This window comes from Oryctolagus cuniculus, chromosome 6, assembly GCF_964237555.1.
Source record: "Oryctolagus cuniculus chromosome 6, mOryCun1.1, whole genome shotgun sequence".
NCBI lineage: Eukaryota > Metazoa > Chordata > Mammalia > Lagomorpha > Leporidae > Oryctolagus > Oryctolagus cuniculus.
In genome coordinates, this window is record NC_091437.1 from 139,888,453 (window position 1) to 139,906,140 (window position 17,688).

A 17,688-nucleotide genomic window follows, 5' to 3' on the forward strand; every position below is an offset into this window, starting at 1 on the left:
AAAATTGCTTAGATCTGATGCTAACAAATTAAACTAACACTTATGGCTTTAATTTTTCTTGCCACATATTTTTACCTTCTGCAATAGCAAAACGTGTTATTTTAATAGCATATTCATTAACTATTTTAATCATCTGGTAAATTTGACTAGATGAAAACCATATCTGTAATTTTTTACACACTTTTATAAAACCACAGTTGTAAACAAAGACACAAATATATACTCGCCTATGCACCATGCTCTTTTCATTAGAAATTTTAATTCTAACTGGTTGTGTATGGACCTTACTATCTAATTACAGTCTAATTTTGAAAAATAAAAACCATTGCATATATTTTCTTCAGTCTTAATCACTTATATTAATACACTGTTCTTTGAAATTCATTTTGACAGCCTCGTCAAATTCTGAAATCGGATTGCTAGATCCTCCAAGGTCATGATCCCTCAGAACACTGTTTGTCAAATTGCCCTGACATACCTCCTCCAGAAAAAAACTAATCGTTGATTATTAATGTATACTGGAAAAGTTCCTTGGCCTTGCATACTGATATTATAGATCAAGGAAAAATTACAAAAATTAACATAAAATACCTTGAGGAAAGCCTTATATAGGGGATTATGACAAATAAAAGTGTTATTGTAATTGTGAATTGTTTTGAAAAAAAAAGAATTCTGATTTTTGCAATGGCATCATAAATGTGCACGAAGGTAATACATGAAATTCAAAATCCTCATTATTATACATGTTTTTAAAAAGTGTTTATTCATTTGAAAGAGTGACAAAGATAGACATAGACACACACAGAGAGAGAGAGGGAGAGAGAGAGATTTTCCATGTATTGCTTCACTCTACAAATGCCTGCAACAAGACAGAACTGGGCCCAAACAAAGCCAGCAGCCAGAAACTCCATCCAGTTATCCCATGGCCATGGTAGGGACTCATGCACTTGAGCCATTATCTGCTGTCTCCCAGGTGCTTCAGCAGGAAACTGGATTAAAATACAAACACATTCAGTCTCAAACACTCTAACAGGGAATGCAGGTGTCCTAAGCAGTGGCTTCTCCCAGGATGCCTCAAAACCCACCTCTGTATACAGATTCTTGCCTTCACAGTTGAAAATACTACTCCTTAATACTGATTTACAATTTAAATTAAGTGAGCTTAATTCAGAGTTTACTAAAACACATTCTACTCTCCTCAGCCACATTAAATCTCAAACAAACAAAAATACATTCTTTTAGTATATATTATTCAGCAGTAAATATTTCCTAAATTATAGAGATATGATGTGTATAATCAGAGATACCTATATTATATATAAAACTGTATGTATATTTGTATGAGAAAATTAATTCTAAAATGCATATAGTTAAGAAATCTTATTTTTGTTAAAAGAAGATTCATATTTTTTATTTATTGATGATTTTTTTCCATAACATATATTTATGCAATGATACATGTTACCCAAAATATCTTCCATATGCCTGGGAATATTCATGTATTTGTGACAATGCTACTAATAAAATCTATCAATTTGCAAAAGCAGAAGTAGTCAGTCATGAAAAGAATTTAATTGTATAGCAAGACTTTAAAAAATAAACATGTAATCCTAAAGATTCCAGAAAAGGAATAAAAAAAATCACCTGCCATCTGATTTTTCATCAGTAAGACTATTTCAGAGGACACTGGAAAAGAATTTCTAAACTTTGAGGTGAGAAAATTTAACTCACCAATTTTATTCATAAAACTTAAATTTCAAAGATCAATTTAAAATACTTTCCTATATGTAGGAAGTCAAATAGTCTTTTGCATGCATCATTGCTTAGGAAGACAACTCCAGAAAAAGATAGTGAACACAGGGAAGAGGGAATGGGAGAGGGGAGAGGACAATTACAAATACATTTCATAGTATAAAGATTGCAAATCAGAATTCCATGAAACTGAATCAATTAATCACACTATTTCTGTATTAAGTTCATACATCAATGAACTCAAATTTGAATTTGAAAAGAGTAATTTTCAGAGGCATGTCTTTAAAACAATGGGCCATGTTTTAATTAGTAAGTAAGAGAAAGAGATAGAGGATAGATGATTTAATGATTAAGATGATTAGTGGATAAATGTATGTGTATTCTAAGTGAGTAAAGTCTTTATAAGTTCACTTTGTAAGTTCACTGTTTACTCCTCCAAATATTGCTTACCTAGTTCTTTTCATCTGCAGTTATATTTCTGCCCAAAATGTTTAAACGCATCTTTGCTTTCTGTTTTTTCACGAGTAAGTAATTCCATTTTTTTTTGTTTTTTCTTTTTTTAACTTTTATTTAATGAATATAAATTTCCAAAGTACAGTTTATGGATTACAATGACTTTCCCCCCCATAACGTCCCTCACACCTGCAACCCTCCCCTTATCCACTCCCTCTCCCCTTCCATTCACATCAAGATTCATTTTCGTTTCTCTTTATATACAGAAGATCAGTTTAGCATACATTAAGTAAAGATTTCAACAGTTTGCTCCCACACAGAAACATAAAGTGAAAAATACTGTTTGAGTACTAGTTATAGCATTAAATCTCAATGTGCAGCACACTAAGGACAAAGATCCTACATGAGGAGTAAGTGCACAGTGACTCCTGTTGTTGACTTAACAAATTGACACTCTTGTTTATGGCATCAGTAATCACCCTAGACTCTTGTCATGAGCTGCCAAGGCTATGGAAGCCCCCTGGGTTCACTGACTTTGATCATGTTTAGACAAGGCCATGGTCAAAGTGGAAGTTCTCGCCTCCCTTCAGAGGAAGGTACCTCCTTCTTTGATGACCCATTCTTTCCACTGGGATCTCACTCGTGGAGATCTTTCATTTAGGGTTTTTTTTTTTTTTTTTTTTTTTTTCCCCAGAGTGTCTTGGCTTTCCATGCCTGAAATACTCTCATGGGCTTTTCAGCCGGATCCGCATGCCATAAGGGCTGATTATGAGGCCAGAGTGCTGTTAGGACATTTGCCATTCTATGGGTCTGCTGTGTATCTCACTTCCCATGTTGGACCATTCTCTCCCTTTTTGATTCTATCAGCTAGTATTTGCAGACACTATTCTTGTTTATGTGATCCCTTTGGTTCTTGGTCCTATCATTATGATCAATTGTGAACAGAAATTGATCACTGGGACTAGTGAGATGGCATTGGTACATGCCACCTTGATGGGATTGAATTGGAATCCCCTGGTATGTTTCTAACTCTACCGTTTGAGGTAAGTCAGCTTGAGCATGTCCCGAATTGCACATCTCTTCCCTCTCTTGTTCCCACTCTTATATTTAACAGCAATCACTTTTCAGTTAAGTTTCAGCACTTAAGAAGAATTGTGTATTGATTACAGTATTCAACCAAAAGTATTAAGTAGAACAAACAAAAAAAAAATACTAAGAGGGATAACATATTAAGCTGCTCATCAACAGTCAGGGTGAGGGCTGATCAAGTCACCATTTCTCATAGTGTTCATTTCACTTTAACAGATTTCCTTTTTGGTGCTCAGTTATTCCATTTTAAGCCATCTTTCTTCCAAATTATCACATTTTGGTTACCCTATAATTATTAATAATAAATTTATTTGTTTATAAAAATGTATAAATCCATACAGTATTTCATTTTCCACAAAATTTTTGAAGTAATTTTTGTGGTATGTATATAAATATTAATATATAGTCAGATACACACTGAAATGAATTTACATTTATTTATCCTTAAATACTTAAAGTTAGGATATTTCACTCTCACTCTCCTCTCTCTCTCTTTCTCTGTCTCTCTCCGCCTAACTCCTTTTTCTCTGTCAGTCTATCACTTACACACATATTTCATTCAGGCCATATTTCTAACTAAAAAACAAACATATTTGAGGAAATACTTTGATTTTTGGCTATTTTAATTTTTTCTAAAACTCTATTTTTGAGAGAGAGAGAGAGAGAGAGAGAGAGAGAGAGAGAATCTCTTTTGCTAGTTAACTATACAAAAGCAGGTCATATATGAGTATGGGGCAGGCTGAACCAAGAGCTGGGAACTCAATCTTGAGTGTTCCACAAAGATGCCAGGGAGCCAAATCTTCAAGCCCTTACCCTCTGTTTTCCAATTTGCATTAGCAGGGAAGAATTGGGAGTGAATCTGGACATCGAACCCAGGCCACTCTCATATGAGATATGGGCATCCCACCCAGCTTCTTAATTGCTGTGCCTCATACTTGCCCCTTGATTGTTTTATAATGAATTTGTCCCTATGCCAGCTTTAAATTCCTGCATCTGAATTATTAAACTTACATCCTAGTATACATATATTTCTTTTTGTCCAGCTGAATGACAACTAAGAATGAATATTAAGAAATCAAATTAGATACCATAAGTATTTTTATACTTTCAATCCTTCCCAGTATTATTTTTTATTTCAAACATCATTATTTTAAGATAGCCCATGGTCCTATTTTGGAAAACCTTATTTTTACTGCAAGATTTTAGTCAAATACCGAAGTGGGCTGTGATCATGGAATGCTGTCCTTGTCCAACTTGCACTGCTACAATATCACAGAGAGGCTGATTCATGATGAGCAGAAATGTATTAGTTGGTTCTGGAGACTAGAGGTCCAAGATAAAGATGTCTGTGTCTGAACAGGGTCCTGCTGTGCTGCCATCACCTGGCAGAAGGGAACCAGGGAGGACAGAGGCTGCTGAACTTGCCCTTTTCTAATGGCAGTAATTCCTAACGTGAGCACAGAGTTCTCATGGCCTGATCACCTCTCCAAGTTCTCACTTTTTGATCTTGTCAACATGAATCTTGGAGGGGACAGACATTAAAACCTTAGCAGATGTGAGTGCCATAATGCCTTTGAAAGTAATGTCCAATGAATTTTAGGTTCCTAGAAATGAGTTCAAATATTTACCTCCATAAGAGGTTGACTCCTCTGGACTGAGATTGCGGCAAGATTCCAATAGGAGAAAACTAATACCTGCCTCTTATATTTATAATAGTAACTAAATTTATGTCTAAAATAGGCATAATTTTGGCATAAAACAAATCTTCAAAAATTCCTCTTGTTTTTACATATGTAAAATATTCATGCTTCAATTTTTTCCATTTATTTATCTCATTGGGCCTGTGACCTTATTCTGCTTTCTATTATCTCCAATCTTGGCTTCCTTCATCTTTAACTTCTTATACTAAATTTGTTCTCTTCTATCATCTCAAATGTATTCCATATTTCTGAGAATAAGTAAAACAAAATTGATCCTTATATTACCTTGCATTTAAAAAACAATGAATAAGTGAGCATAGAATGAGTATTGACTGTCCCCATAAAACTGGTCTAAAATGTGCTTGTGGATGTTTCTGAGGTTTGTCTTTTATTTATTTATTTATTTTTAGAGGGTATGGTTGTATAGAGGATGGGAAATTTGGAACTTAGCAGAAGATGTAAGAGAGGTAAGGTCAAAATATTGTTTGCTTTTTAATTTTGGTTAAGGATACATAATTCTTCCATTGAAAATACTACTCTGATATTAGAAGCATTGGGGTCTGATGAAGTGCATATTTCAACAGCCTTGACTTTGTTCATTTTCTGCTGCATTAGGCTTCCTAGTTCTCTGCTTCTGATCCCTTTACATTCTTCTGTTTTCCTCTTATGATACCTCTATATGAACTTGCAAAGATCAGGGAGGAAAAGAAACAAAATAGATGAAACTACTTCCCTGGCTTTCCTAATAGGCATTAGGGATACTCATGAGGAATTTCTAGGGCATATAAAACAAAACCCTTTCCAAGTCTGTCATCCTTTAGCCTGGTTTGACATTCTTCCAGTTCTCTTTAGATTCTGCTTTCTCTTATGGAAATTTTATGCAAGCTAAAGCTTCTGGAAGCTGCTTCAATTAACAAAATAATTTCCATTAAAAAAAACCTTGGTAATAAAAAATGCAGAAATTTGAGTAACCAGAAATTTGAAAATTGACACGTATTCCATGCAATTCTGAACAAAACACAAACTACTATCTTGTTTTTAATAATACTGTTTTATGTCTATTAACATTATTATTACAAGAGATTAGGAAGTATGTTCTGCGCTTTCTTTTATCTGTGGAATTACAAAGTGTGTGTGTGTGTGTGTGTGTGTATGTGAAATGGAGAGGAGAGAGAGAGCATGCATACGGCTGTGTATTTTTCTACAAAAGTATAATTTACAAATAGAAAATAGCTGATACAGTAAAACATATATTTTAGTGGAGTCTTCTTTACTAAGTGTATTTACCTTTCATTTTATTACAAGACATAAAATACTAGCAGTAACATCAAGTATAAAATTGTGCAGTTCTTTCAATTGCCTGTGCTAACAATTTCAAACACAATGATTGCATTCTACTCAAGATTGTTTCAAATTTGAAGCACCCTGAATCAAATAACACGAAAGAGCTGAGCAATAGATGTTCAAAGACTTTTAAAAGTTATTGCTATTATAGTATCTGACTTGGATTGTCATATTGATTACTGCTGAACAATGAAACATACCCACAAGCAATCATATATATTTTAGCTGATGATTCACTTTATAAACTTCTGTTCTCATTCCAAAAGTATTCACTTTAGGACTTTGATTTGACTTTCTATATTTTCTCCCCTCTTGTAATGACAGTCTTCAATATGAAGACTTCATCTCAAGCCCTTTGATCAGTGTAGTGCTGTTTTAAGTAGTGACTCTAATAAATGTTAAACTGCACCTTTGCAATTACTACAAACGATTCAAAATAGATTGCAATAAAAAGCTCAAAAGCACTGAAAATACTGCATAATGCTGTACAGATAAAGCAGAACTGGACATTTATCCTTTATATGCCTATAAATAGTTATAAATTTAGTTTGATTTAAAAAATACTATGAATGTTTTATATATGGTTTTAAACCTGTTAACACTATATCCTATTATTACCAGGAAACGTGTAATCCACAGTTTTCTCACTTTTTGTTCATGTCACCATATTTTTTATGATTTATTTATTTGAAAGGCACAGTGACAGAGTGGGCCACAGAGAGACACACAAAAAAACAGAATGACAGAGAGATTCCATACACTGATTCACTCCACAAATGCATCCAACAGCAGGCTCTGGGTCTGGACACAGAAAACTCCATCCAAACCTCCAACATGAATGGTGAGGTCCCAAACGCTTGAGTCTTCCTCTGCCTTCCCAGGTGCATAAGGCAGAAGGTGGATCAGAAGTGGAGTGCCAGGACTCCAGCAGTGTTCTGGCTTTGGATGCCTGCAACCCCAGTGGCAGCTCAACCTGCTGCACCACAATGCTGGCCCCTCATGCTACAGTGCTCATTTCTATTCCCAGAGATAATGTAAAATAGATGTCTACATGAGCAATTGAAAACAGGTGAATTTCTAAGCTGTGGAATAGAACTCCGCTTAAAAAGTTTGTGGGGTCCTTATAAAACAGTGTGGAAAATTAGCCCTTTCTACATGATACAAACATCCAGGCAGATTCGGAGAACCGTGTGAAGGACATTCACAGAGGTAGTGCACAGCGGATTGAAGATGGCTACAGGTTCTTTGAGGATTGAGCCTTGATCTTACAGGGTCTGCCTTGGTGGGTACCTAAGAATTTATTCCCTTAGATCCTCATATTTATTAATGAAATATTTTCCAGAGAATATGAGATCATAGTAAGAACATAATTTTCAGTTAAGAAATGCCTATTGCTGAATTTAGTTCTACTCCAATATTTCTCTCCCTTGATGCTAATGTCAGTCTATATCTTCCACTTTTTGATTCTTTCTGGGCCTATTTTTTAATTGTCTTGCACTTGAAATATGTCATAATTAAATTATATAAAATAATTAAAATTAACAAACTTTCTAATAACACTTGATATAATGAAGTTTATTAAAACAACTTATCTAATGTCATAGGAAGCCAAATTAACTAGTATGTGACATTCCTATAATATCCAAGGATAAGAAAATGAACAACAATGATGCAGCCATAAGGATTTCAAATGTATTTATACTGAAGATCAAGAAATTAAAAGAGATCTCTGAAAAAGAAGAAACCTTAAAATATTGTTGCAAAATGACCTTCATACTCATTGTAGAAATGAATTCAATATGAAGTAAAATCAATTTATTGTACTATAATATTTTTTCAGAAAGTTTTAAATTTAAGGAAATAATTTTAAAATACAGAAACAGGGGTCTATGTTCACTCTCTATTACATGTAGGCATAATTTTGATGATATTTTATAAAGGAAAAACTAATTTTTCATTTTAATGTCATTTCATAAAAAATGTGTAAATCTAACATTTAAGATAAAGTGATACTTTCGTTTCAAGTTAACTTACTTAAAATAGCCTGATTTATTATTAATATTCTCCATTCAGTATTTTGTTAGTATCAGCTTGGTCCACAATTAAGGATATATACAATATAATGTATTGTAAACTGTGATGGGAAAAGAATTTTGATTTAAAAAATGTATTTTTTCTACGACTACTTTTTCAGTTTTACTTAGGTATGTGTAAAAATAATCTCACTCTCAAGAAATTTTGAATTTATATGTCATTACCTGGTCAGTGTTGTGTTGTAGTGGGTTAAGTTGCCAGTTGCAATGCCATCATCTCATATGGCTCCTCCACTTCTGCTAAAGTACATGGGAAAGCACTGAAAGATGGCACCAAGTGCTTGGGCCCCTGCACCCATGTGGGAGATCCAGATGAAGCTCTTGGCTCCTCGCTCTTGTCTGGCTCAGCACCAGCCATTGCAATTATTGAGGTAGTGAATCACAGAGGAAAGATCAATCTCTCTTTTACTCTTTCTCTCTCTTGTTAACTCTGCCTTTTTTTTTTTTTTTTTTTTTTTTTAGAAACTAACAAGCTGGGTTTTCTCTAGAACTGGCATTTTTTTTGTTTTTGGTTTTTTGTTTGTTTGTTTTTTTGACAGGCAGAATGGACAGTGAGACAGAGAGACAGAGAGAAAGGTCTTCCTTAGGTCTTCCTTTGCCGTTGGTTCACCCTCCAATGGCCTCCACGGCTGGCGCGCTGAGGCCGGCGCACCATGCTGATCCAATGGCAGGAGCCAGGTACTTCTCCTGGTCTCCCATGGGGTGCAGGGCCCAAGCACTTGAGCCATCCTCCACTGCACTCCCTGGCCACAGCAGAGAGCTGGCCTGGAAGAGGGGCAACCAGGACAGAATCCGGTGCCTGGACTGGGACTAGAACCTGGTGTGCCGGTGCTGCTAGGTGGATGATTAGCCTAGTGAGCCGCGGCGCCGGCCTCTGCCTTTCAATAACTAAAAATATATCTTTCTTTAAAGATAGTTCAGTATCAACACGTTGTATTAGGGCCCCTATGCAGCAACATTTTAATCTCATGAGGCTACTAAAAATCATCAAGAGAGAAAATATATAAAAATCTCTAATATTTCTGAAAGCTAAAAAAAAACCAAACTTGGTTGTGTTATCGGCTATTGTTAGTGGTACTGATATTTTATATTAAGCTCAAAATCAGCATTCTCATATCTTTTTATTTTTTTATTTTTATTTTATTTTTATTTTTTTTTTTTTATTTTTTGACAGGCAGAGTGGACAGTGAGAGAGAGAGACAGAGAGAAAGGTCTTCCTTTGCCATTGGTTCACCTTCCAATGGCCGCCGCGGCCAGCGCGCTGCGGCCGGCTCACTGCGCTGATCCGATGGCAGGAGCCAGGAGCCAGGTGCTTTTCCTGGTCTCCCATGGGGTGCAGGGACCAAGCACCTGGGCCATCCTCCACTGCACTCCCTGGCCACAGCAGAGAGCTGGCCTGGAAGAGGGGCAACCAGGACAGAATCCGGCGCCCCGACCGGGACTAGAACCCGGTGTGCCGGCGCCGCTAGGTGGAGGATTAGCCTAGTGAGCCGCGGCGCTGGCCTAGCATTCTCATATCTTAAAATCAGATCTGCCTATTACTAAACTTTCTCTACTTTCATCATTGATACAAAACTATCAATTCCTGACATAAAGCCTAATTACTATAGTTACCATTTCTTCTTAACCTCCATACTACATTGAATTTCATCAAGTCCATTCCTTAAAATTTATTTTTTATTGATTTGAAACATAGAGAGATATACAGAGATTAATATTCTATCTCCTGGTTTACTTCCCAAATGCCTTCAATAGCTGGGACTGAGCCAAGCTGAAACCAGGAGCCTGGACTCAGTGTGGGTGTCACATGTCAGTGGGCAGGGACCAAAGTACTAGAGCCATCACATGTATCCTTCCAGGATGCACATTAGCAGGAAGCTGGAGTCTGGTCTCCCAAATAGGTGGTAGAGATACAAGGACTTACACCATTGTCTGCACCCTTCTAAGATGTGCATTCATAGGAAGCTGGAATTCGGAGTGAAGAGGAGGCTCAAACAGGGACTCATATGAGTTGCAGATGTCTTAACTGCTGAGCTAAATGTATGCCAGCAAGTCCATTTTTTTTTTAAATTCTTTGAATTTGCTTTTGGCCATTCAGATTTGAATGTCCAATGACACATTACTCTAATTGTTAATGATGTGATTAACTCCTTCATAGAACAGATATACGTTGAGTATGTATTGATTACTTAGAACTTAATATATTTATTGAAGTTACATGGCAATGAGAGAGAATCAAATTTCTTTAGTGACCCAAGATAGAGATTATGTACAATTTTCTGTATTTATTTCTTCCTTCTTAAAATAGTTTTACTAGACTACTTTGCATGCCATCTAATATATTTCTAAAACTTGATTTCTATATTTTTTGCATTTCAATGTTTGTAGATTTCCAGTTAATACTAGTTTAATTCCATGATTCAAATGGATTTTTGCATACACATTTTATTACACAAATACATCTCATAATAGTCTAAATTTGAGTCAGGAAACCTACTTATGTGCACAAAAAATATCTGAAAAAAGGGAAATCTTAATGCAAAACACAGCATTTGGCCTGAATATGGCTAAACTCCTAAACAGGATTTATGAGGGATGACTCAGTTTCTCTTGGTTTGATTCTACCTGCTGGATCCCTCCAATGGGAGCAAAATTTCTGTATCACTCCTAATTCACCAGACTCAATGCCACCTTCTCTGAAAGCAGAAAAAAATAGTGTCCATTTTCTCCAGCTACAAAGGTCAGTGACTCCAGTGAAATGATCAGAATAGTCAAAGAGACAGCTTAATCTAGTGAGGGCCCAGCCTCGTGCTCCTCCACGTAGAATTTAGGATTAGTCCTACTTTAACCATGCACCTAAGAAAAACATGTTAATTCCTTGAAGAAAATCTGAACTTTTGAGAAGGAAAAATTTATGCCAGGAACCAAAATGCTATAAATGTTCCACTGTACATTTCTACATTGGACAGCTGGGCTAAAGATTATTGATCTGTAGTCCCCAAATTTAGCTTGTACAAGAAAAACTGGCAGTTTATAGATGGTGGCTGTTGGCACTTTCCTCCAAGATCATGATTCAGCAAATTAGGCTTGGGTCCCAGGAATCTACACTTTAATTAATTACCTCTATGATTTTTATTTATGGATAAAGAGATAGTAAAGGTATTCAAATCTATGTTTCAATATTTATTGGCAGAATTTTTTTATTCTTCAAAGCCTAAAATTAAACCTCTGCTACTATTTTTATGTATAATATTTTACTCTCAGATAAATTGGAATTTAATATATATATAATTTTATTTTAATGGCTTTTATACTTTTAAGTATATAGGTCTAGAACTCATTACATTTAATATTTTATAAATTAGACATCACTTAAATTTTATTAGAATATATTATTAGAGTGCTTTTATACTTTTAAATATATTTAAAAGCCATTATAGTTATTTTATGAATTAGATATATTTTATTTTTATTGGAAATACAGATGTAAGCATTTTTGCTCTAGAATAACAAACCTCTGTTAAATTTGCTGGAAGATTTTTCACAGTATCTGACCTGAATTTTTATCATTGTATAATTATTTTATGATTTATGAAGTATATAAATACTCAGATATTATCCTCTTACCAGAGGATGGTTGTAGGTAGAAAATATCTCTGGACTGCTACCTTGTAAGACGTGCAAGGTCAGAAGCAGAAATTGTGTCTCTGCAGCGCGAGGGCACCCCCAGAACTGTCAGCCCTGCTGGCTCACATTTCTGTATCTAATGTGGGGTATGGTGTAAGGGAAACTGGTTAGTGCCCCGTCCTGCCTGCTAGCCTCTCCATGGCCTTCCTGGCATACTCAGGGGAGTGTAATCCAAGAGCATCGTTACAATGTTAGGATGAAACAAGCTACCAGCAAGATGCAGGTCCTGTCACCGCCCCACCAACATTCCTGCTCCCCTCTGGTTGGGAAAAGACCTGAAAAGAAGACATGGTCCTGAGACCTAAGCTTTGAACTTATTCATGATGGATTGTGAATTATTAATAATTATTATTATGAATTATTATTAAGCTCTTGGCCGTAGTTGTCTTTCCTGGGCCTTTCCAGAAGCTCACTCACTCTCAGGTGCAGCTTTAGACAAATGAACCCTGACATCTCAGCTGTCTCTCCTGGTCTGCTTCTTCCTTCCCTTCTATCCTAATTACTCCATTGCCTTTTTTTGTGATTAAATAAAATAGCTTCAGAATAGAGTGACATGGGAATTTTAAATAGGTGGAAGAATCATGAAAACAAAAACCATATGATAAATGTATAATTCTAGGAAAATATAGTCAGTGAAATCAGATAGATGTGAATATCTTTAAAAATAAAAAAAATGAAGACAGAAAATTGTTACAGATTATATACGATAAAATACTGTGAAATCATTAAGATCTTTTCAGGAAGGCTTTTTAGGAAAAAAGAAGTTGATAAAAAATACAATATAATGTTTAAACATAGTGTTAAAATTTGAAAATAATACTAATTTTCCATGATAATGATCTAGTTAAGCACATTTTGACTTATGAGAATATTTTAGTGGTACTACATAAAAATAAATATATGACTAGATAAATTTTATGTGGTATTTATAATACTGTATATATTTAATGATCAAAAATTATGTATGAAATATTTCAATTTGAGTTGGGCTTTGCCATAGTGATGAATATGCCTGCATTCCTTATGAGAGTACCTGGGTTCAAGTCCCAGTCCTGCTTTCAATTAGTTTCCTATTAATGCATACAATGGGAGGCATGGTTGGGTCCCTACCATCTACATGGGAGACTCGGATTGAATTTCTGGCTGCTGGCTTCAACCTGGCTCCCTCTCAACCATTTTGGTTATCTTAGGAGTGAAACAGCATATGAGAGATCGAACTCTTTCATTGTCAAATAAATAAATATTTAAATGCTGTTTATACCATAAAAGAATGAGAAACATTTCAACTGGTAAGTTAAAAATAAATTGGAAGACAATTTTAATATATATATATATATATTCAGTAATATTCACAGTAATACTTCTTACATCTTTATTTCCTCTACATTGTCATTTTTTCAGATAGAGCATGTATATTTGTGAAAAAATGACAATACTTTCTTACTGTGGATTCCTTTTATTATCATAACCAGCAAGCAGCATAATATGGTTGAAACAGTATTAAATTAGTAGCTAGATTACTATAGTTCCATATATTTACAGTATTACCTGTTAAAAATCTACTAAATAGGGTATATCCTTTATCTTGTTTTATCTGTCAGTATTGCATTAGATGAGACAGTGACTTGTTTTTGTGAATTGCTAATATATAGCTTAGCACATTGGTATGAATAAAATATATGTAAAATAAAAAGGTTTAGGTTTCCTAATTCAAATATACTATCAGGTTGAAAATAGAAAATATAATTGAAAATAATGTATGTATTTTATTTGAAACACAGAGATAAGAGAGAAAAGGGATAAAAGGAGCTATCATCCATTATTTTACTGCCCCAATTACCCATAAATAATGGCTCTCCTCTGTATGTAGCAGGAGCCATGAAAGTCACCTCCCAGAGATTGTACCAGCAGGAAATTGGAGTAAGGAGCCAAGCCCAGAACCCAAGTGTTCCATTGTGGAATGCAGGCATCTTGACCACCAGACTAAATTCCTGCTCTATAAATTTATTTTAATTATAACTATGTGCAATTGATGGTTTCCACATTAAGAATATAGAGATATATACAAAAAGTAGAGGAAAAAAGGAATTGAGATCATTATTATTTTGTTGCAAAAAAAGAAGAAACAAAACTTTGGTGCAAAAATGTTTTCATAATACAAAGCAAATGGATATTATGAAAAATGCTTGGATTTTAAAGACTTTGCATGAAAATAACCTCATACCTTTTAAAACTATGTATTATTTTATCTCTATGAAAGGCAGAAAGAGATGGAAAAGACATAGAGAAAGACAGGGAGAATTTCTATCTACTAGTTCATTCCCCAAATGTCTGTATTTCCAGGGCTGGGCCAGGCCAAAACCAGGAACCAGGAACTCACTCCAGGTATCTCATGTAGGTCATAGCAACTCAACTACTAGAACAATCACCTCCTGCTTTCCATAATAGTACACATTTCTTGAACTAGATTTTATTTATTTATTTGAGAGGTAGAGTTATAGACAGTGAGAGGAAGAGGCAGAGAGAGAGAGGTCTTCCATCCACTGGTTCACTCCCCAAATGGCTGCAATGGCTAGAGCTGCACCGATCCAAAGCCAAGAGCCAAGAGTCTCTTCCAGGTCTCCCACACGGGTGCAGGGGCCCAAAGACTTGGGTCATCTTCTACTGCTTTCCCAGGCCATAGCAGAGAGCTGGATTGGAAGAGCAGTAGCCAGGACTAGAACTGGCACCCATGTGGGATGTAGGCGCAGCAGGCAGAGGACCAACCCACTGCACCACGGCGTCGGCCCCTATATTTTTATTTATTTTTTTAAGATTTATTCTATTTATTTGAAAGAGTTACAGAGAGAGGTAGAGACAGAGAGGTCTTCCATCCGCTGCTTCACTCCCCAGATGGCTGCAACAGCCAGAACCAATCCAAAGCCAGGAGCCAAGAGCTTCTTCCAGGTCTACCACATGTGTTCAGGGGCCCAAAGACTTGGGCCATCTTCTACTGCTTTCCTAGGCCATAGCAGAGAGCTGGATTGGAAGAGGAGCAGCTGGGACTAGAACCGGCATCCATATGGGATGCCAGCACTTCGGGCCAGGGCTTTAACCCATTGTGCCACAGCGCCGGCCCCTATATTTTTATTTTTTGAGAAATGTTATTAATCCCTTAGATTTCAAGGGCACAGCAAATGCATGATTTTTACCATAAAACAAATATTCATTCTCACACTAATGTGATTTTTTTTATTTTTTATTTTTTGGACAGGCAGAGTTAGTGAGAGAGAGAGAGACAAAAAGAAAGGTCTTCCTTTTTCCATTGGTTCACCCCACAAGTGGCTGCTACTGGCGGTGTGTTGCAGCCAGCGCGCTGTGCCGATCCTAAGCCAGGAGCCAGGTGCTTCTCCTGGTCTCCCATGCAGGTGCAAGGCCCAAGTACCTGGGCCATCCTCCACTGCACTCCTGGGCCACAGCAGAGAGCTGGACTGCAAGAGGAGCAACCAGGACTAGAACCCGGGATGCCGGCGCAGCAGGCAGAGGATTAGCCTAGTGAGCCGCAGCACCAGCTGCTAATGTGATATTAATACAAACATATTCCATTTAATTCATAGACGTAATTCTAAGAATAAAATATTTCCCTCTCCCATCATCTTTCCTTCCTTCTTTCCTTAACTTTTGAGATAACACTTTCTAACAAATTATTTTACATATTTCAAAGTCAGAGTTATAGAGAGAAAGGGAGAGACACACACAGAGAAAAAGAGATAAATCGAGATCTTCCATCTACTGGTTCACTACCAGATGGCTGCAATGAGCCAGATCTGAGCCAGGCTGAAGCCAAGAGCCAGCAGTTTCCTCCAGTTTCCCATGCGGGTGGCAGTGGCCTAAGGACTTGGGCCATCCTTCTGTGCTTTTCCCAGGTAGTTAGTAGGGAGCTGGATCTCAAGTGGAGCAATAAGGACACAAACCACCACCAACTGGGGATGCTGAATCACAGCAGTTTACATGCTGTGCTACAACCCCAGCCCCAGAGAAGACATATTTTTAATTTACGTTACAGGCAAAGGCTTAATGTTCCATTAAATAAGCAGTCCAACATGTTTAGGTTACTGAATTCAAAAGTAGGAAAGTAAAAGAGGGCCAGCGCTGCAGCTCACTAGGCTAATCCTCTGCAATGCGGCACCGGCACCCTGGGTCCTAGTCACGGTCCGGGTGCCGGATTCTGTCCCTGGTGCTCCTCTTCCAGTCCTGCTCTCTGCTGTGGCTCGGGAGTGCAATGGAGGATGGCCCAAGTGCTTGGGCCCCTCACCCGCATGGGAGACCAGGGTAAGCATCTGGCTCCTGGCATCAAATCAGCGCAGTGCACTGGCCACAGCGGCCATTGGAGGGTGAACCAACGGAAAAGGAAGAACTTTCTGTCCCTCTCTCTCACTGTCCACTCTGCCTGTCAAAAAAAAAAATTAAAAAAAAAGAAAAGTAAAAGAACCATAGTTCATCAAGAATTTAGGCCAAGTAAATGGATTATATTTCAGTTGGATACAGGCAAGTGCCTTTCGAATGATAAGATGTGCATTTCACTAATATATTGTATATTTTAAAATAATCACAGATCACTAGAAACATAGTAGTATAACATTCTTAACCATTTGTTTAACAAATGTATAATATATATAAAGTTTGTTTATGTATATATAAAGGTTGACAAAACTATATTCACAGAAAGAATGATACATGCATTTCTTTCTTTTCTTGTCATGTTTTTAATTTCACTTATTCCATGAACTTTTGACATACTCTTGTGTTACGTTCTCACAGTCTACCAAATGTTTCTGCAAAACAGTAATGTAACAATCTAAGGGAACTTAATGTAGAAATAGAATGGAGGAAGAACAGTATCTTTGAATACATATAAGAATGTTTCCAAAACTCGAAATATTTATTTGTAAATGTTGCTCAGTTGAGTAATGTAAAGGAAAAGAAAATTGAATTTTCAGTTGCACTGTGCGAGATTACTGAGATTTCTGTCAACATGAGATTCAGCAGAATGTTTGGGGACTTCCTCAGAAATGCATTTGTGAGACAGATGGGCAATGAGAAAAAAAGAAGATGATAAATGGCAATGATTCTCTGCAGAAAAGAAACAAAGGTGTAGTACAGAGAGAAATGTCAAAGACAAAAATACCTAATAATGTAGAATTATGAAATGAGACATGTATGTAAGCACACAAGGAGTACACTGTTATTAAAATATGATATCTAGAATAGAAGTGAACTATGGGCATAGATCTGTGGAAGTAAACATTTGGAAGTGACTGTTAAGTCATGCAAATAAAGATTACAAATTGTTATCAAAGACCTCCTTCTGGGCTTGGTTTTTAAGCGATTAAAACTGAATTTTCAAATTTTTCCTAAATTATTCATAGTTCCTGTTGAGTGGAATTGGAGAATTTCTTGAATATTCTTCCTAAGTTGAATGAAGACTTCTATCATCTTTCCATTAAACCCATCTTCTTGAGAGACTATTGAAAGAAACATTTCTCGCCTTGTAATTCTGCAAAAGTAGCCCTTGAGAAAATGCACTGGAG